Source organism: Trachemys scripta, chromosome 10, assembly GCF_013100865.1.
Source record: "Trachemys scripta elegans isolate TJP31775 chromosome 10, CAS_Tse_1.0, whole genome shotgun sequence".
Classification (NCBI taxonomy): domain Eukaryota; kingdom Metazoa; phylum Chordata; order Testudines; family Emydidae; genus Trachemys; species Trachemys scripta.
In genome coordinates this window covers 21438232-21461097 of record NC_048307.1, presented here as the reverse complement: position 1 = coordinate 21461097, position 22866 = coordinate 21438232, and the positions used below count along the sequence as shown (strand labels likewise).

The window sequence follows — 22866 nt, the reverse complement described above, 5'->3', positions numbered from 1 at the left end:
ACCAGATGTCCCGATAAAATCTGGACTGTCCAGATATTTAACCCTTTGTCCTGCGTCCCGATCAGTGTACGATCGGGACGCCATTTGTCCCGATATTCAGGTAAGAAGGCGAGTGGGAGGAAGGCGCTGACCCTGTGGGTGCTCCGGGACTGGAGCACCCCTGGGGGAAAATTGCAGCCAAGCTCCCCCCTCCTCGCCTCCTTCTCCCCCTCTCCCCTGAGCGCGCCGTATCCCCGCTCCTCCCCCCTTGTCGCTTCCCGCTGCCTAACAGCTGTTTGGTGGTTCTTAGCGCTTTCCAGGAGGGAGGGGGAGGAGTGGGTATGCGGCGCGCTCAGGGGAAGAGACCGAGAAGAGGCAAGGCAGGGGTGGGGACTTGGGGGCAGGGGGTGGAATGGGGGCAGAGGGAGGGCGGTGCAGGGGCGGGAAAAGGCGGTGGGTGGGTGAGCACCCACCCGGCAGAGGGGAAGCTGGTGCCATAGGGGTGAGTGTTGGGGAGGGGGCGGGACCTGGGGCGGAGTCTGGGAGGAGTGGGGGTGGACTGTGAGTGGGGCTGATGGCACCCCAATGTGTCCTGATATTTTAGTGTGGTGATCTGGTCACCCTAGCTGGAACTAGGAGGACTGGGGGTATGGCTGCACCTCCTGGCTTGAAATGGTTTCCATCATATATAGGGTTTACAATTTGGGTCAACTGCTCTCAGCACCCCCCACTGTACAAATTTTTCTGGCCAACAGCAGGAGTCCCTGCTCTCAGTGCCAAGCTCCAACTCTCAGCCCTGGATGGCCAACAGCAGGAGTCACTGCTCTGAGCCCCGGGTTTCCATTGTGAGTCCTGGGCCCCCTCTCTCAGTCCTAAGCAGCCAGCAGGGGAAAAGCACAGAAAAATAATAATGGACCTTATTACCACAAATAATAAGGTCCATTATTACTTTTTTGAGATTTTCCATGGCTTGTGCACAACTCAGCTGCAATTTTGACAATCATCATGTGATTTAAGTAGGGCCTTAAGTAGGGCCTTTGCAACTCTTCATAATCCTGCAAAAGAAAAATGAGGTTCTTGGAAAACCCCTGAGCATTGATTAAAGACATTTAAAATTCACAGAATGATGCTCATCATATTCCTGCATAGTAAAGCAAGAGCACTTGTATTGTAACTGGATACCACTGAAGTTGGCCAGGTGTTTACCTTTTAATTCATGCTGTTTTATGGTTTGATCTTTGATTCCTTGTGCAACCAAGGCTCCCATTTAGGTTAATAGGCATTGTAGCTACTCTGGGATTTCAGGACTGGGCTCTTAATGCTCCAAATAAAATATCCTTATATTGGAGAAGGAAATGAGTGGAGCAGGGCAGCTCCTGGTACAACATAGTGGTGCATTGTCCTGCTTTCCAACCAGAATTTCTTGATTAAAAATGTAATATCTACTTGTATTTTTTTTTTAAACCTTGAAAAGGAAATACTGTCCTATTTCTGATACTGTGTCTTGGTAACTGTTGAATTTTAATGGCAATCAGTGCAGTAATACAAGGAGATGGGTGAAGGAAAATGATATGGGTCACCAAGCTATTCACATCCATTGACATAATTTGACTTTTCAGAGCTAGCCAGGCTGTTTTCTAGATAAATTAACTAAACCCAGATTGTGACTTTAAAGCAACTGAATAGTTTTGAAGTGTTTGCAACTGCTTGTGTGTTCTATTTACTATACTTTTGTTTCAGATGTTTTGGAATATTACCCTAATATTTTATACTCTTTCTGATGAATATAATTTTCACTCCAATATTTGAAGACTTAAAATAATAATTGCAGCCCTATTGTACAAATGGCCTCTTTTTAGTGTAGGATACTTGATCCTTCCTCAAAAATCATAAGGACATTACTGAAAATTATACAGGGAGGAATTGGTGGGATATAAAACTTATATACTTCTGGGTTAATGTTTTGAATCTAGCTGATGTTAGTAGCAATTGAAAGCCGCTACCATATACAGTCTCTTTGAAGACCAATATGAAATGAATTAATGGTCTCAGTCCAGTTTATAGTGGAGAGGTGTCCACAGCACAAATCGGCATCCTTGTTGTCAGGTTCTGCAGAGCATCCCAAGGACTGACTAGGTAAGAAGAATGAAGTACTGCAGACTTTCACTTTCAGAGCTCGCTCCTGGGCAGGGCTCACAGTGGTTGGTGGGGCAATGTGTGAACCTTGAATTGCTATTGGCCGAAGTTATGTCTGTTCTGATAAACAGAAGACTCTGGTTTCCAGGGCTGTCAGTGTGTTACCTTTCAGAAGCGCAAAAGCACTTAAATTTAAAAAGATTCAAAAAGTTAATACCATTCTTAAAACTTCATACAGATCCAGAATTTCAGTGCAGGAAACAGGATATTTTTCTTGCAAAGTCATTGCTAGAGTTACTGCTCTGACTTGTAGCTGGGAGGGGGCACTGCCAAAATGTATCTCAGCATGGGAGATGAAACCAGTGGAGTGAATCAGTGATGAATAGTCTCAGTCAATTCCTCATGAAGAGATGGAATGTTCAGTGAGGGGTAAGAATCAAGACACCAAAACAGTTTCTGGAATGTCTTGGTCTTGGCACACAGGATCCACAGAAACAGATTTTTCAGTCTTCTAAGGCTTTTTTTTACTTTACTATGTATATGGTTATGAACAGAGATCCAGATATATCTGAGTCTTGGGGGGCTGGGAAGGTAATGTGGTAAGGAGAATATACATCAGCTGGGTTTTGGTCTATCATCTCTTTTTAAGAACACCGCTATTACAAGTATAATGACGCAATAAACTTGCTTTGTTTTGGGCGGTGGCGAGGTAGCTGATTCAAATAAGCAATAAAATCAGTCCTGTTCAAATAGAATCGGCTAGGAACTTCTGAAGCTGAACATTGACATTCATCATGCAGATCTGGTGCACATGAGCACCAGCAGAAGCTCTAGTGCATGCCTCCTTCCTCACTCACTTAAGGCTTCTGGCTTTCACATTGAGAATTAATTAAAAACGAATTAAAATTTTTTTTTGCGACGAGTTATCCTTTTAATTAAATAAGAAGACTTCAGGGAAATGTTTGTGGTCATTTGTGGCCACTTATGCATCTCTATTTGTAAATTAGTAGGAATTATATTCCCACAGACCCCTGCAAATGCTCCTGTGAGTCATGCTGCTTACTGCTTTTCCGCAGACTTCTCTGAAAATGAGCTAGGCTAATCTGTTAGTCAGTGAAAGAGAGTGTGAGACAGAATTTGGTGAAAAATGTGTTCTGCCCCCAAGTACACAGTACCATTCCAGAAACCTATCTCTCCTGTTAATGCCTTATACTGGATTACTTGCTAATGGCTAGTGACCTTTTCCCATTTGATAGGACTTCATTGATCAGCATGTTTTTAGACACGCACTTCCCATGAGTAATCTAGATAGTTAAAAAATGATGTAAAAGGCCTCCAGATAGCATAGCAACGGATGCCTTAGAAATGTGAATGTGAATAGTGGTTCAGTGAATTCAGGTTCATGTTTTTCAATTTCTGATTTTCCTAGTAATGTTTTGGTAAGTAGCAAGGCTTGTTGTTAGAGCTGGATAAAATTTTTTGACCAAAGCTTTTTTTTTTTTTTTTTTGTGGCCAAAAATGCATATTCAGGTTGATTATTTTTATTTTTTTTTAATGTGTCAGTTCAACATTTTCAAAATGAAACGTTTCAACTTTTCAATTCAAAATAAGTTTTTTTTAATTTTGAAATTTACCATTTATTTTCATAAAAGAAAACTCAAAATTGAAACAAAAAATTGTTTTGGGTCCAACAAAAATATTGTTGGATCCAATTTTTTTAACTTTGCAATTTGCTGAAAAATTTTATTTTCGGGTCGACCAGAAATTAATTTTTTAAATTATTTTAATTGCCAGCAAACTGAAAAATCAGTTATTCTCAGTTTTACTAGCCATTCATTATTGGGCTTGATCCAGAAAGCCCATTGAAGTAATGAAAAGTCCTCCATTGACTTCAGTTGAGCTTTTGGGAACAAAAAGCAATTGATCATCCTCTATAAGAGGGAATATGGGAGGATCCCCACTCTACTGAAGAGCCCCCTCAGTGTTCCTCCTGTAAAGTGATGGTGGTGACTGGTGTGCTGTATACCCTGAACTGTGAACAAAAGCTAGTGGAAAAACAGAGATTTCTGGTCATCCATTCTCTAAAATGAGCTTCAGAGGAAATAATGAGTTTGTCACTTTTTATTTATTGATGGTGTATGGACAGGGCCTCAAAGATTTTTTCCAATAAAATGTTTCCCTTCACTTTTTTTTTTAAATTTCTAATGTAAGTCTTTTTTCTCTCCTAGTTTCAGCAGAGGGCTCTTTCTGGATGACGAGAGAGCTAGATGATGAATGACACCAGGTAGCAAAGTGAATAATTATTATTGTGAATGGAGGTGATTTGTTGTTCAGACTACATAAAGATTTAAGATTTTAGTTCAGGACCTATTTAATTGTAATGGTTATAAAATAGTCATACGAAAATAGTTTAAAGTTTCATTAGCCTTCATATAAAGGCCAAGAATACTCCCTGTCTGAGTCTTCTAGCTGAGATCTCCATTTAAAACAGGAATTTGATTTTTTTTTAAATGATTCTGGGATTTAAAAAACAAAAAAATTCTTAAATTTTTAAACTGTCAAGTCTTTTGTGCAGGGACAGTCATTTACTTCATGTATGTACAGTGCCTAGCACAGTGGGGCACTGCTATCATTGGCCTCTAGGTACTATCACAATACAAACATTAAATAATATCACAAGCCTTTCAAGCCTTGTTTATAAGTAAAAAGGGCACAAATCCCTTTTTTCTTTTGCAAGTCACTTTTAAAATCGTAGTTTGCACTCAGATAACCTTCTGTTAGGGATTTACCTGTTGCTGTTAATGGTAACAATATTCACTAACATGACCCTGTGCAGGTGCACAAATCAACATGAGAATACATATGACCCCTTGTGTTCTAAGAAAGACTGAGGCTGTCTCCACACAGCCACAATATCTTCCTCAAAGGAGATAGCAAGGAAGATGCAGGGCCGTAGCTACTCTTAGAGCACGTCTTCACTACCCACCAGATCGGCGGGTAGCGATCTATCTATCGGGGATCAATTTATCGCGTCTAGTGTAGACGTGATAAATAGATCCCCGATCGCTCTGCCGTCGAGTCCGGAACTCCACCACAGCGAGAGGCGGAAGCGGAGTCGACGGGGGAGTGGCAGTGGTTGACTCGCCGCCGTCCTCACAGCCAAGTAAGTCGACCTAAAATACGCAACTTCAGCTATGCTATTCGTGTAGCTGAAGTTGCATATCTTAGGTTGACCCCCCCCGTAGTGTAGACCTAGCCTTACCTGTTAACTAGCAGTGGAACCAGCCTGTGTGATGGAGTGCATACTGTATCCAGTAACAGGGTGATGTTTGAATTCCCTGATGTACAGTGCCCCCTGGAGCTATCACTGTGGCGCAGTGGTGCTCTGCATAGTTTGCAATTTAAGACTGTGGTTTAAAGCCACTGTTGGCTCCAAAATCTGCAGTAATGTCTGACAAGACACTGGACCTGATCCAGCAAGGAGCTAAGCACTTCATGTGAGATGAGTTTTGTCATACTTCATTGGATTCAATGGGAGTTGAGTATGCAACTTGGGTCCTCTGATTTACGTGGAATGAGAGAAGTTCTGCTGCACTGTATCTGTGACCTCTAAAATGGACTGTGATTACTCACTGCTGAGAAAAACAATCAGGCTAATAATCTATTCTTTTTGGTGCTGATATATGGCATGCCTACAGAGGCTGCTTCTTGGAGGAATTCAGTCTTTTTTACAGAAGAAAGAGAGGGGAGGGAAAGAAAACTGAGCAGATGGGACTTTGAATCACTAAGGCGAAATATAAATTGTTAAAATATAGATTTGGTTGAGAGAAACTTACATCAATATAAACTGACAGAAAAATAAAAATGGAAAAAATCCAGACAAACTTTTCTGTACTTTCTGAGGTAGCATAATTTTCACACAGCCTTGCTTTCAGGGAAAAAAGATCTGCAGTAGGTAAAATCTTGGCTGATACACCTAAGAAATCCCCAGGACATAAGTCAAGTTTGGGACCCAAACTGACCTGAATACATATAAACTTTATTTATATTCCACAAGATGGAGCTGTATGATTTCTGCTTTTGGAAGAAATTCACTCTGTTGGCAAATGATCCTTTGGTTACCGTACAAGGACAGCACAATCACTATAATCCATCTTTTCTTTCTCACTATTATGCTAAAAAGTTGTTGAAATTTTATTCTAGATGGTCAGATGATGGAAACTAAAACTATCATTGAGTTTACCAAGATGGCTTCTGAATCCTAAAAAGATAACTGTTTATTTAAAGAGAAAAGGAAATCTATATTTTTTATATAGCAGATCAGAATGAATTTCCTAGTGTGATGTTTTCTAAATTGTCCTTTCTTTATGTACTTTAGTGATGTCTCTGCAATGCAGATTTCTTTGGAATATGAGTCTTCTAAAAATAATTTTTTTTTGGTGGCGGCGGTGTGTGTGTGGGGTAGGGGAATCATATAGACTGTGTACAAGGTTGTGTTGGCATCAGAATCATGAGGGATGCTGGGACCAAATAATTGAATTGAATAGTAAGCTGTTTAATTACTCACTGATTTACATGCTTTCTATTACATTAAATTGATTTTTCCAATTTCTGTTTAATATTTTGGTTTATTTAGTTGTACTTCTGTCCATCAGTTTTGCACACTGGGCTTGTCTCTCCTGAAACAGTTAGCTCAAGTGACTACATCCGAGCTAACCTAGCTTGAGTGAGAGGGCCACACTGGGTATGTCTACACAACAGCTGGGAGGTGTGATTCGCAGCTTGGATAGACATACAGACTCTAGGTCTGTCCGAACTAGTGTACTAAAAATACCAGCGTGGCGGGACAGGTGGTGGTTCAGACTAACCACCCAAGATATGACCCCCTATGTATGTACTCCAAGCTGCTGCACATCACCACTGCCACACTACTATTTTTAGTATGCTAGCTCAAGCAGAGCTAGTACATACAAGTTTACTGGTGCTGGGAATCGCACCTCCCAGTTACTGTATAGGCATACACACTGAAACAACACGCAAGCTACACAGTGATTGGATTAGCAATTAATGAGTTGTGTTAACTCAAGCTGTAGCCAGTGGCTGTATCCTCACTGCATTATTAGCTTGAACTTCAACCAGTACCTCCTGATGAGCCAGCTAGCTAGAGATTTTTGTGAGTGAGAATTGGTTTAGGGGCAACACTTGATTTATACCTAACGCTAACACTTCAGTAAAGACAATCTCTGTTATTATGTACTGTATCTTAGGCTATGTCTACACAGGAATAAAAAACCCGCATCTGGCCTGCGAGGGTCCCAGGACTTGGGCTTCAGCCTGAGCCTGAATGTCTACACAACAATTTTTAACCCTGCAGCTTGAGTCCCATGAGCCTGAGTCAGCTGACCTGGGCCAGCCATGGTCATGTCTTTGGGTCTTTTATCCCTGTGTAGACATACCGTGAGTGACTAGAGGCTCCAGGCAGATTGGAATTCCATTGTGTACAAACACCACTTCCCTGAACAAATACAATAAGACAATTCCTTCCTCAAAGAATTTACCATCTAAATAGAGAAGACAGAGGGCTGGAGAAAGTAACTATGATCTCCATTTTGCAGATTGGGATCTGAGGCTCAGGTGGGTCAAGTAATTTTCCCAATGTCATACAGGAAGTATGTGGCAGAGCTGGGACTTGAAACCAGATTTCCTGAGTCCCACGTCAGTGCATTAACCACAAGACCATCCTTCCTCTTCTACTGACTCTTGGGAAATGTTTCCTTTCTCTTTTTTTGGGAATGAATGTAGCAATCTTAGGCCTTGGCTACACTTGCGAATTACAGTGCAATAAAGCAGCCCCGGGCGCCCTAGCTCACTCCTCGTCCACACTGGCAAGGCACGTAGAGCGCTCTGACTCTGCAGCTATAGCGCTGCTGGTACTCCACCTTGACAAGTGGAATAATGTTTGCTGTGCCTGCGCTGGAGCGCCGCGGCGCCAGTGTGAACAAGGTGTTGTGTTACTGCGCTGTGATCAGCCTCCAGAAATGTCCCATAATCTCCTTAAGTCAAGTGGCCACTCTTGTTGTTGTTGTGAAATTGGCTGCAGGAATGTGGAAATGCCTTTCAAAGCTCCGTTTCAGAGAAGCTGGCTGCTTATCAGCTCCAAGAAAAAGCAAACATTTACTGTTTGCTTTGAGTGAATGAGAGAGAGAGACAGGGCGGGAGAGGGGAGTCTGAACTTACAAGACAGCATGCTGACACACTCTCAGCACCCCAAAAACCCACTCTCTTGCCCATAATGCACCGCTCCCAATGCTGCTGCAAGTGCCACAAATGTGGCCATGCCAGTGTGCTTGCAGCTGTCGGTGTGGACAGACTACAGCACTTTCCCTACTGTGCTCTACGAAGATGGGTTTAACTCACAGCGCTCTACATCTGCAAGTGTAGCCATGCCCTTACTTTGAGGTCATAGGTATGTTAGGATAAAGAAAGATCTTTACAAGAGTCCACTGTTATGTAGCTAGCTGTATGCTTAACTATGGATACCACGAAACCAGTGTTACACCAGAGATACCTTGATGTTTTCATCCTCTGGACAGATTGCTTAAACTTCCTCAGAGATTTCAACAACAGCCACCACCACCTGTCCATTAAACTCTCTTTGGGACATGCCTACACTAGCATCAACTTCCTGGACACCACGATCAGCTTCAACAATTAAATCCTACAGACAACTAAATACAAGAAACCCTGGGATCACCACACCTACCATCATAGATCCAATAACCACCCCAAACAAACCAAGAAATCTGTTAAAAGCGACAGAGTCCTGTGGCACCTTATAGACTAACAGATGTATTGGAGCATAAGCTTTCGTGGGTAAATACTTTTTACAGATCCAGACTAACACGGCTACCCCTCTGATACAAGAAATCTGTTGGCACTCAGATACCACAGTTTATGCTCTGAGGAGAAAGTCCAGGATATACACCTTAATGCACTCAAAACTGCCTTCTCCGAACAAGGACACTCCACCAAAGAAGAACATTGCATAATGGAACAGGCCACCCAAATACCCCACGAGAACCTGCTTCAATACAGAAATAAAACCCCCTCCAACCACACACCTCTACTTGTCCCCTTCCATCCTACACTGGAACCATACAGGTATCATCAAACAAGTACAACCCAGACTCAATGGGGAACCCATCTTGTAAGAAATCTTTCCTGAACCCCTTCTTCTAGACTTCAAACAACCCCCAACCTCTCCAAGTTCATCATCAGAAGCAAGCCCCACAGACCAGGTCACACCAACTCAAAGTGGCACCAGACCCTGCTAGAACAATAGGAGCATAACCTGCAGACATATCTCCACTGCAACCATCAAGACCCCCCACAACACACCTTTCAAGAATCATGTATCCTACATGTGCCTATCACAACACATGGTACACATCCAATACACTAAATGCCCCAGTAACAACTATGTGGGTGAAACCAGACAATCACTACACTCTCAAGTGAACTCCAACAGGGCAATGACAGAAGACAAAAACTGTCACCTGTGGGTGAAAATTTTTCACAAAGCGATCACTTTATATCTGACCTATCAATACTCATCCTCCAAGGAAATGTACACAGTACTTTCAAAAGATGATCCTGGGAGCTTAAATTCATTACACTGCTAGACACTAAAAATCATGGACTGAACAGAGATGCTGGATTTATGGCTTATTACAACAATCTGTAATCCACTAACCCCCTCTTTTTGTCCTATGACTGCAGAGGTTGTAATGGGCCACTCTGTCTTGAATGGTCCCTAGAAATAAGTCCAGTGCAACTTATACTAAACAAGTGGGTCCCAAACTTTTTTTTTCGGACCACTTGAAAATTGCTGAGGTTCTCGGCGGACCACTTAATGATTTTCCAAATGTTGTTTGTACTGTTAGCTAACTATTGTAAAGCACTTTGGATAAAAGCACTATATAAAAAATAATTATTAACTTTTTTTGTTCTACAAATAAAAGCACACAACTCATATTGTAATATCAGTAGTCTTACCTGTCCAGTGTGATGGATGTGCCCTCTCTCTCCTGCCACAGCAATCCCCGAGCTGGGGCTGGGAAGGAGGGGGAGGGTCTCTCCTTCTCTCCCCTGCCATGGCAGCCCCCAAGCTGGGTTGGGAAGGACAGGGGTCTCTCCCTCTCTCCCCTGCTGTGGCAGCCCCCAAGCTGGGGCTGGGAAGGAGGGCCATCTCTCCCCGGCATCCGCAGCCCTGGAGCTGGGGAAAGTTGCCTCTTTCTCTGGCCACTGCAGCCCTGGACGTCCCAAATTCCCCCCACCCCCTCTTCCCACCCCACTGCCCCCTGCCAACAACTCCGTATTTCCCTCTCCCCCAAGACCACCACCTCACCTTACATGTGCATTTTCTCTAGGGTCCAGGCACCTAATTAGTGGAGCCACACCTGCGCTTACATGATATGCAAAGCGCAGATTTGCTGCTAGATGGTGCTCCTTTGGATGAAAACTAGATTGTCGAGCAGCAAAATTGGCTTTCCCTGGATCAAAATATTTTAATTTAACACAAACCAATTTTGGAAATCTTCATTCCAACAATAGCAAAAGGTGGAATATTGTAGCCCACCAACTATTTTTTCCCTTAACTTGTTTGTGGCAACAATTGCAGGAAAAGATGATTTTACTGTTTGACAATTTGCTTTCACCTCCTGAGGAGAACCACTTAACAGATGACAGCAAGGTGGTCACCATGAGCTTACCTCTAATACACCTTTTGTTATACTGGGCCAATTTGTCTTTAGACCAGGGCTCGGCAACCTTTCAGAAGTGGTGTACCGAATCTTCATTTATTCACTCTAAGGTTTCGTGTTCCAGTAATACATTTTAACTTTTTTAGAAGATCTTTCTATAAGTCTATAATATATAACTAAACTATTGTTGTATGTAAAGTACATAAGGTTTAAAAATGTTTAAGAAGCTTCATTTAAAATTAAATTAAAACGCAGAGCCCCCGGACCGGTGGCCGGGACCGGGGCAGTGTGAGTGCCACTGAAAATCAGCTTGCGTGTCACCTTCGGCACACATGCCATAGGTTGCCTACCCCTGCTTTAGACTTTTAAAATAGAACTACAGAAAAGTACTACTACTGAAATACAGTTGACAGGAGAGATCATATGGTTAGTGTCTGGAAGTCACTGAATCTGAAGGCAGCATTTTACAGTGCTGCCAAGGCCTGGAAAGATGTCTAACATCAAAATGTTCTTGACATAAATTGTGCCCAGACACTGAAGAGAAGAACAAATCCTTCCTTGGATTTGAGGAAGAAGTTGAAGAAGCCAACAACAGGGATTTTCCACAAATCTTTCCTGTGCTTTCCCTGAAGAGATACAACTTTGCACCAGCCCCTGCTCATAGCTGTGCGTAATGGGCTCAGTCTAGTTTGTAATATTTTTATAACTCTCTTGTCGTCTTATTCGTCATATACTATTATTTATCATCAGTCTGACTATTGGGAAGCAGAGTGGGCCAGTAAGACACTGGATTGGGAGTCTTGGGTTCTATTCACCCCTCTTCCATCAGCCTTTTATGTCACTTTGGACAAGTCATTTTACTTCTTTGTGCCTCTGTTTCCTCATCTATAAAATGGTGATACTTGTCTCCTTTAGAAAGGCTGAGATCTATGGATGAAAAATGATAAACAACAACTAGGCATTATGACTTGTCATATTTGCCTTTTCTTAGGTTATGAAGTCTGCAGTCAGGGAACATATAGTATTTGCTCAGCAAAATGATGGCCATTGTAGGCATTTTAGTTTGGTAAAAATTGTTGTTAATAATGTAATGAAAATATGGCACTCCTAAATAAATATGCATTTTTTATTTAGACTGACAATATATTATACCTATATAAAGCTGATGTACTCAAAATATCATTTATTTCCTATCACTTAATTTTCTTACGTACACATTTTAATACTGTTTTGGGTTTAACTCAATTCCTTTGAAATCAGTAAAGGTTTTGTCACTGATTTTGGTGGGAGCCAGAGTGTGCGTATTGACAATAATTTATTTGTATATAAATTAGATCCTCATTGCATCTGGATTATATAGACATAATTTATATTCTATGACTATGTGTATATGTGTCACAAATGTTCATACATTATTCATAATATGAAAATGTAGCAATTCTAGAAGAGGACATTTGAAGCCCTTAGTATGCAACATGTAACTGTTCCCCTCCTCCCTCCCCCAAGAATCTAAAACATTAAAACATGCTTGGTTGAGATATTCTTGAAAGATTTTCAGAAATGGATTATTCACATGAATAATATAAGTTGAATTGCATCCCATGAGGGAAAGCGTGAAAGGTGAAAGACAGGCATTACTAGCCAAACTGTAGTTTTGTGCCACCAATAAACAAGATTATAAATGAAACACAAAAGCAGTTAAAAGTGTGAAGTTCACAGTGTGAAAAGGAGGCATGTAATAATAGGGAATGCTACTGAAACAACTTAAATAATCAAGGTGCTTTATTTGCAGGTAAGTATAGTGCAGCCCACACACTTCAATCAAGTCAGCGGTAGGCTTTAATAAGCAATAATAAAGTGTGAAAGGTGGCTTTCTGAGAAGGGTGGGAAGGTGCATGTGTTTATTGCTTATAATTATGTATCCAGTAAACACAAACCAAAATAGAAGCCCTATGTTGCCTTCTGTTATGCCACCCAAGCACTGTAGTACCATACTGTGTGTAACTGACAAATGAGTTGGCATCTTTGGTGTGGTAATCTCTGGAAGTTCCTACGTCAAGAAGTGAATATTTGATAACCCACGTAAGGCAAACACAAAAGAATAGTTGTTTGGTACATTCTGGATTTTCTGGCAGAGTTTTCAGGCTGTATAATTAAAGGAAGAGTGTCTGCCCAATGAGAGACGGTGCAGCATGCTGAAACGTGTTTAAAATAACATCTTTGTTTATATTTAAACAAAATGTTTAACCTATTTTATTTGGGAACTCTGTCTCAGGTTCTCACATTTCCATGAGTATTCCCATACTTATGAGGCTTACTAATTGAAAGTTTTAGGTAGAACATTCCTACGTACATGAAACAATATTTTATAGTTCACTAATCACTTAGTTAAAATAACTCAATATTTTCTCCAGTGATTTAATTTTAAGCCTTGTAGAGAAAATTGCACCAGTATGTCTTGAACAGCTATTAAACAGATACATTTATACCATTCCAATAGGCTGTGGATTCTTTTTATTTCAGTTTCAATGGTGGGTTTTGTTTTTGTTTTTTTAATTAAAACTTTCAAATTGACTATTTCAGTTAAACCTGGCTTAAGCAAAACTGACATTTACTGGTGCAGTTTTCTTGTGTAGACAGCCCTTTAGGTACAATGAAAAGGTAATTGGGGGAAATGCCTATTGTGATCCTCATATGATGGTTTGTCATCTTTGGCCATCAGATTGTAGCTATCCAAGATACTAAATTGTTGTAAGCAGAGGGAGAGTTCTTCTCCGAAAGTATGGTCCCCTTATAATGAATCCATGAGCTACCAATACAAAATTACTGTTTAAGTCACTGTGAGGGGATCCCCAGGGTACAACCTGGAACTGGGGTACCACTGTGCTCCGTTAACTCTCCAGCGTGGGCTGTCTCATAATGCTTTGCTAGTGACAAGCAGCAAAGCCCTCCAGGTGCTGTTATCACTTAGCCCAACAGCATGTGGAGCCCCACACCCAGCTAAATTGCATGAATGCTCCGGAGCCACTCACGAATCACACAGAGAAAGGCACCAGCAAATCTCCCAAGCCCCCAGCCTTGCACCTCTGGAATATACCATCTTGCCCATCAGGGCCCTGTCCACCCCTCCCGCAATGTGGAGAGGACACACACTAGCCTTTGTAAACTGAGTTGAGATTTCCCAAGCACTTCAAGCAAAACACACTGTTTTAGGTAAAATATAGAACAGATTTATTAACTATAGAAAGATAGATTTAAAATGATTATAAGTGGTAGACACAAAAGGTCAGATAATTACCAAAGAAAATAAAAGCACACAATCTAAATCTTAAACCTTGTTAGACTATGCAATATTTGGGTCATGCAGTTTCTCACCCACTGGATGTTGCAGGCAGGTTTTAGTTCTTAATATGCAGGCTTCCCCTTTAGGCCTTTGGCCAGTCTCCTCAGTTCAAGTCTTTCTTTCCAGCATTCTTATTGCTTCCAGCATAGGTGGTGGAGGAGAGAGGCCAATGCATGATGCCACCATCCCCTGTTTTATATCCTCAGTCCACATGCCTGGAAAACACTAGCCCAGACATGTCCTGGTGGGCTTTGCTAAGTCACAGGGTTGAGCAATCTCCTATTGTTTGGTGCTTCTCTTACAGAATTGTAAGTCCCTTGTTTACAATTCCTCTGATGATTTATGGTTGCTTAACACTCTCCTGGGAGTGGATCACCACCCTTGTTATCACTGGGGAACTAGCAGTAGAGACTCTCAAATTTACAACATAGTTCAGTAACAACCATACAGCAAATCTCATAACTTCATACACAATAATGATATACATATTTGAACAGAACAATATGTTTCAGCAGATTGTTACCTTTCATATGATATCTTACATGGCATGCTTTGTATGAAATATATCATAATTATATGACATGGGTTAATATGGGGATTCCAGGGTGCAGCATTGAGATACAGAGTGCCACAGTCACACATTCTCAAACTGTTAGGGAGCTGGCACTAGAATTTTCACTATGAATCCAAAACCTCAGGCCTCTGCTACTTGACTCAAATAACTCCTTTTGTGGAGAATAGCATCAGTAGCATCAGGTTCCTTTTCCACTCTGGGCCAGCCAATAGAGGGCAACATGTTTTGCACAAAGCTTGTTGTTTGCTCCCTACCACTTTGGCTACAGGGAAGTGCTCTTTAGTTGTAGCAGATTAGGATTAATGACACTCCATGAGCTGTCATAAATCTAACACTCTATCCAGTAATGGACACAAGGATTGAAATAGGAATTACAGCCTACTTATTAGCAACAAAGAGATCCAGATTGACACCAACGTGTTTCATCAACGTATGGGTTGAGTATTGATATCTCCCTTTCACAGAAAATTAATCTATTTGTTTGTCTAGTGCATAATGCATTCAATTACTTTCCCCAATTAAAAGTACTGAGTAATTAATTATTTGGCAGGTGAGGATACAATCACTGCAATGTTGAGATCACACCTGTAAGAATCAAAATTCATTATTTAATAGAAAAAACTACCCATCATATAAGTGTTGAGGTGGTTGTGGAGTGTTAACTGGTTCCTGATGGAACTGGGATTTACTTCAGTGATCCTCCCCCTGCACTTGGCAGGTGCCCAGGAGAAAAAATAATCAGGGAGGATTGATTTAAAGCAAGACGATTTAAGTCACCAAGAGGATAGCCTTGATTTAAACCATTGATTTTAATCAGCTTTTCCATTTGTACTTCATTTATTTTCTAAAGAAAGGCGCATTCTCATTGGCTGATATAAATCAACATGGGTTTTATGGTTATTACTAAATAGAATCTTTACACTAGATTTGGTACATTTTTTTGCTACCTAGGAGGGTACACTCTAACTATATTCATTTATTTAAGCAATTATATAGCTTAATATTGTCAGGTTCTTATTAACGATACATTTTTAGTATATTAGAAAATGGCGAATGACATTGCTTATTTACTAGATAATTAACATTTTTCTCATGATTTGTGTCAAATTTCATTAGGATGGCAATTGGAATTTTATTAAATTTACAAAACAGCATATAAAATGTATTTTTATTTAAACAAAACAAACTTAAATATTTTGGATACCTAAATGTCTCCTATCAAAACATGTTTCTCGTTTAGGACTAAATGATTTATTAAACGGGGGATTAACTGTAGTCGGTGAATTAAAGTGACATGCTGTGAAAAATTTTATATATGCCTAAGTGAAAGTGACTGGAGATAACTCACATAAGAAAATGAGAGTCTCCTAAGTTTCTTAGGCTGACCTATTGTACCATATTTGTGAACCTTTACCTCAAAAGTTAAAATCAGGTGAAAAACATCTTTCTTCATACAGAAAAGCACTCTTTCTATCTAAATTTTTGATAGAGGCTTGTGGATTCAGCATATTTATTTTTTATTTAAATATTTTAAGAGATCATAAATTTAGGCCTTAACATATTTTGTAGTAAACTGAGATTTCATTTTAAACAGGTTTATTTTTAAGAAGAAAATCTTCCTATAATTTAAATAACAAAAAAATTCCATTTAATTTTTTTTATTCACCCTGAAAAAATAAGTCGGCTGCTTGGGAGGCAGAGGATTCCACACTAGTGTTCATAGGCCTGGGCTGAATCCTGGGGAGTTTTTCTTGATTAAAATCTATTGACTCATTTTATTTTTTTATAAATATTTTCCCTTGATGAAATCTCTTTGCTGGCTGCAACTATTTTTTTTATAGTCATTCTGTCAATTTACAAGAGGTGTAACACTACATGGGTATATAGTTACCATTTCTTGAGGCATTAAGTTTCTCCTGATGGCTGACAAATGAGATCTATTCCAGTTAAGGTGTGTGCTCGCCATGTGCACTGGTGCCAGAAGTTTTTCCCCTAGCAGTACCCATAGGGGGGAGCGCCTCCCACGACCCCTGGAGTGGCGCCTGCCTGGCACGGTATAAGGGGAGTTGTGTGCTCCTCCCACCCTCAGTTCCTTCTTGTCGCCGGTGAAGGTGCGTCGGAACTGCTCAGCTCCAGCTTTGCTGCAGCTTGTCCCCAGAACTGTTCGTTCGTTCATTACTATCTGTAGTCAGTTAGCTATTTTAGTTTAGTTTAGTTTAGTTAGTGAGCCCGGGCTGGGGCATGCCCTGCACCCTGGGATTTAAGTCATGTGACTCTTGTAGGCATTCTATGCCAAGGAGTGACCCGCATGCGGACTGTCTGCGCTGCTTGGGAGAAACCCATATCAGCGAAAGGTGCAAGATCTGCAAGTCGTTCAAGCCGTGGACCAAAAAAGAAAGGGACATTAGTCTGCAGGCCATCCTGATGGAGTCGGCACTGGCCCCGGCACGCCGCTCCGAACCGGTACCCGGCACCGTGGCGTCAGTACACGGAGACCCTCCGGTACCATCGACCAGTTGGCACCGCTCCCATTCCACGGGGCACTCCAGGAGGACCGGAAAGACTCCCGCTTCGCAACAGCACCGAGGGAAGTCTGAGACAGAGGCTAGGCTCATGTCAGGTAGCCCTTGATCCCCACCGGGCCCTAAACCTCCGACTCACGTTGAGTGGAGTAGCCCGGCCCCTTCGGAGCAGGCCTCTCCAGATGTCTGGATGCCATCTATGTCCGAAGCCCTTCAGGCGGCCAGGGACGTCATGTCCATGCCAGGACCTGGAGCTCCGCCGATGTCGGCCCCACACTCCAGAGGCAAGCTGCCGCTGGGATCGCTGCAGTCGCCGCTGGCCCCGTACCAGTCTCGGTCAAGGGAACGTTCCCAACACCGTTCACTGCCCAGTGACCGTTCAGGGCTCAGTCCATGTGGATCGCCCTCGATGCCAGCCAGACTGTCTGGATGGGTGCTGTCCAACTGGGATTCCCGGCACTGCTTGTCTTCACGGAGCGAATATTGATGGGACCATGGCGAACATTGCCAACAGTCCTCGTCTCGAAGGAGGTACCGCAGTCGGTCGTGGCACGACCGTCGAAGCCATTCCTGCTCGGACTCCTGCTCAAAGTCTCCGCCAAGGCACCATAGCCCTGGGCTTCAATTGCCAGCGTCTTGCTGTCGCGGGTCTGCCCGTCAACACCGTTTGTGGAGCAGCTACTACTGTTGGTGCCGTTCCTCTGCCTCGAGATCGCGGTCCTGTGGCCAACGTAGATCCCGGCACTGCCACTACTCCCAGTCCAGAGGCAGCAGTGGGTCATACGCCAGCCCGGCCTCCGCTCACAGCCGCCCGTCTACAGGCCAGGCTAGCCAGCCCGAACAGCCGGCCCTGCCAGTGCCTCAGCAAGTGCAGTGGCACCGAGCATCATGGCCGGCTCAGTGATACCAGTGGGCACCGTGGCCTCCGGCGCAGCCCCTGGTGAGGACTTGCTTGGTGGCCGGGGCGTCGAAGCACCGTCGGCCTCCATCCCTAGACCGCCAAGAAAGGAGTCGGTGGGACCCATGTCCTCAGCACTGTGCCTGGAGTCTGACCAGGTGGTGAATCCTCCGGTGCTGGCCGACACCCAAAGCACCGCACCGGCTTCCTTGCCCCGTCCGGAGGAGCTGATTGCGGCCCCATGTCCCCTGTCCCGCAGGAGAACTATTGGGCCTACCAAGACCTCTTAAAAAGGGTGGCAGCGAGCCTCCACCTCCAGGCAGAGGAGATGGAGGAGCCCTCAGACTCGCCGTTCAATGTGCTGTCCCCTTCGGGGTGGCCTTGCCGTCCCATGAAGGGGTGGCAAGAATTTCAAATGCCCTGTGGCAAACACCAGCCTCATTAGCTCCCATCTCTAAGAAGGTGGAACGCAAGTACTTTGTACCTACTAAAGGGCACGAGTATTTGTATACCCACCCGGCGCCAACCACAGGGAATGGCAGGGGCAGCCAGCCCCAACCCCTAAGAACAAAAACTCTTGGAGGCTGGATACTTTTGGGAGAAAAGTTTATTCATCGTCAAGTTTCCAGCTAAGAGTAGCAAAGCATCAGGCTCTCCTGGGTCGCTATGAGTTTAATCTCTGGGGATCCCTCCCCAAGTTCAAGGACTCTCTCTGGGAGCATGATAAAAAGGAGTTTAAGGTGCTCGTAAAGGAAGGGGCAGCAGCCGCAAGGGCATCCCTGCAGGCTGCTTTGGATGCAGTGGACACAGCCGCACGGTCCATGGCCTCAGCGGTGTTCATGAGATGGGCATCATGGCTCCTGCTCTCTGGGCTATCCAGCGATGCGCAGTCGTCAATGCAGGATCTCCCTTTCGATGGGAAGGCTCTGTTTGCTGAGGAAACAGACACAAGGCTGCACGGCATGAAAGACTCCCACACAACCCTCCAGACCTTGGGCCTCTATGTCCCTGCTCCGGCAAAACCCAAGTTCAAGCCACAGCAGGCTCACACCCAGGCCGCCCTCCCGAAATATGAGGCCGCCCATAAGAAGCAGTGGGACTATAGAAAACACCCGAAAAGGCAGTCTCGGCCTGCCCCCCAGCCTGGGTCCTCTAAGGGCAATCAGGCAGGTAAAAGGCGTTTTTAACGGGACGCTCAGGGGTACCCCACCAGTTCTCAGCAGGGATCCACCCCCAGTAAAGCTCCCTTTTTCCAATTGGTTGTGTGCTTTGCTCCCGGAATGGTCGCAGCTCACCTTGGACCGATGGGTTCTCAACACCATCTCCCCCGGTTACACCCTTCAGTTTACCTCCTCCCTGCCCAACCACCCCTCACCCCCATCCCTCTTGGGGGACCCATCGCACAAGGCTCTGCTTGAGCAGGAGGTCAGGCGGTTCCTGGAACTAGGATTGAGGCAGTGCCCAAGGAGTTCCTGGGCAAGGGGTATTACTCCTGGTATTTCCTTATCCTGAAGGCCAAAGAGGGGCTCAGGCCCATCATGGATCTGCGAGGCCTGAACTAGTACATGGTGAAACCCAAGTTCTGCATGGTTTCCCTGGCCTCCATCATCCCCTCCCTGGATCCCGGGGACTGGTACACTGCCCTCGATCTACAGGGCACGTACTTCCACATCCACATATTCGAAGAGCACAGGCACTTCCTCCGTTTTTGTGGTGGGACAGAATCACTACCAATTCAAGGTCCTCCTGTTTGGTCTGTCCATTGCCCCCAGAGTGTTTACAAAGTGCATATCGGTAGTAGCAGCCTACCTCAGGCACCGGGGGATCCAGATATTCCCTTATCTGGACGACTGGCTACCTCGAGTGGACCAAACCATTCAGAAAGTCCTCGCAACTGTTTGTTGCCTCAGCTGAGCATGCAAGAGGCCAGCCGATTTCCACTCAGTGGCTTTCTAACTGGATCACTTCTTGCATCCGCTCCTATTATGAGCTGGCAGTTGTCCCCCTACCGCCCATTGTGAGGGCACACTCGACTCAGGTGCAGACCTCGTCGGCTGCCTTCGTTGCCCACGTCCCTATACAGGACATTTGTAGGGCTGCCAAGTGGTCTTCAGTTCACACGTTCACCTCGCACTATTCCAAACCAGGGATGATGCCGGGTTCGGCAGGGCGGTACTCCGTCCTGAGAACTTGTGAATTCCTACCCACCTCCAGAAGGTATAGCTTGGAATCACCTATTGTGGAATACACATGAGCAATCACTCGAAGAAGAAAAGACAGTTACCTTTTTGTAACTGATGTTCTTCGAGATGTGTTGTTCATGTCTATTCCACATCCCGCACTCCTTCCCCTCTGCTGGAGTTGTCTGGCAAGAAGGAACTAAGGGCAGGGGGAGCGCACAGCTCCCCTTATACCGCACCAGGCAGGCGCCACTCCAGAGGTTGCGGGGGGTGCTCCCCCCTACGGGTACTGCTAGGGGAAAAACTTCCAGCACCGGTGCACGTGGCGAGCACGCACACCTATTGTGGAATAGACACGAGCAACACATCTCAAAGAACACCAGTTACAAAAAGGTAACTGTCTTTTATCACCTATGAATTACATATACATGAAAAACAGATAAGGCAAGAAAAGTAAATGATCTTTACCTCCCTGGAGGACATGGTGACCCTTGTCAAATCTCTGGTCTCTATTGTGTCCATATATTCTTCCCCTGTGTCTTCTCCACTTTCTTACTGTGAGCCATCTATCTTTTATCCCCTGTCTGTACCTTCATGCAAACTCAATTCACCAAGTTACCTCTTTTGTACCTTTATCTATATAGATTCCATTCTAAACCACTAATTAAAACATTCTCATGCATAGATCACAATAACTAACCTAAATTACTACTTTTTTTTGCTTAGTCTACTAAAACGTGCTTTTATCCATCTGTTTCTAACACATCTGTTCTGTGCTGTCACTCCCACTGGCTCCATGCAGTTCTTATTTTACAGCAGGTTGTTATTCTTCTTACTAGTCTGTTTTTGTGTCTTTGGGTTTTTATTTGTGAGCTTGTCTTATTGTGAGAGGAGGGGGTGTACACCAGATTTATTGCAAAGCTAACAGCTCTCTCTTGTCTCTGCTTTACCCTGCTATCTGCATAGGCCAAAAATGTTACAGATAAGACACAGAAACCAATTTTCTGATTAGCAAAATCTGAAATGCTGTATCAGCATAAACACATACAAAAACAAAAATTCCTTTATATTTTCTAATAACATTCATTTTCCTAACATTATTTAATATATATTTGACCAACACAACTTGACTAACCCAGTTCTCTAATATGCTTTACAGAGTGCCTTCTCATTTTTATAGTTTGTTCATCACTGTGAATTCGGAGTGCCTTTTGACCCAGTTGTAGCTGGAAAGATGACAATCTCTCCCTCCCTCATCTTATTTTTGGCTTCAAATTTCTTTTGTTTGGAAATTTATAGGAACATTTAGAAAAAAATGTAGTGTACACGATCTATCTCCTTTTCCACAGCATAGTGTAAAATATATATCATTCTACAACCAATACTTGATCAGCTTCAGCAGTTGAGCCCTTGATATGCCCCAAATGACCTGTAAATACTGTGAAACTGTAATGAAATGTGTCAGTTTAGAATAGAATGTCCCTGCTGAGCATCAAGGCTGTGTCTCCAGGAGCTAGCTAGCCATTGTGTTAGAATTACAAGCTCATGAATGTTTTAGCTTGAACAAATACAGAAACCCTACAAGCTCTGTCCTTTATATACTTGGTTGGCTGGAGGAATGTGCTGCAGGGTTAGCCATCTATTATGATACATCGCTGAGCTTTCCCTCATCTCTGCATTATTCTTTTACACAGGGGATAATGTTATGTTTTCCTCTCCCTGTTATAAAATGCTCTTGCCTGTTTAAAGTACTGGAACTTGGATATTTTGAGAAGTCTAATTAGCATTATAGAAGGACATCAGAATCCTTGGGGAAGGGTGGTTCCTACCCAGCAATGTCTGGTTGCCGGTTGAGATTCATTCACCAAACGTGAACTAAATGAATATTTTGTTTTCATTTTTTTCCCTATATTTTATCTTCTTTTTAGTAGAAAGATGAAAGTTCAGCCTTAGGGATCCAACTGATAAATCTTGCTGCACATAACAGCTTGATAGCAAAGTGGTATACATAGGCTTGGCAGAATTCAATTTTTTTTATTATTTCAATGGATATCAACGTTTGCTTATAAGAATTGTTTTGAATTTTTATCAATTTAAAATTTTCACAGTTACGCAAAATTATGAGGGGGGAGACAATTATTTAATGACAGTAGACACTAAGATTCCAAAAGTTAAAGCTTTAACTGTTAAAACATAAATTGTCAGCATTACATCTCAAAATATACAAAGTAAATATCCTTAAATCAAATCCTAATAAAGTTCTCAAGCAGTCTTTTTCTTACTTAGCCTATCTGTAAATCTAGATTAATCAATGGAAATTTTGTATTTATTTGTATACAGTGAATTGAAGTTTACCACATTTACCAACAAAAATCTAATCCTTCCAAGCCTATGTATACAACAGAAGGAAGAGTATGAGGACATTTCTATAAATGTAAGAAAGTGTCATTGTTCTCAGAGCAAAGACTGTGG

The 22866-nt window shown here is 43.0% G+C and overlaps 1 long non-coding RNA gene across 1 annotated transcript in view; it reads left to right on the top strand.

Moving 5' to 3' along the window:
• Positions 1–4359: 4359 nt before the first annotated feature.
• LOC117883605 overlaps positions 4360–22866 on the top strand; it is a 58722-nt gene continuing 40215 nt past the window's right edge. Inside the window, exon 1 of the long non-coding RNA XR_004647346.1 lies at positions 4360–4399. This is a non-coding gene — a long non-coding RNA (uncharacterized LOC117883605). The remainder of the gene's footprint in view (positions 4400–22866) is intronic.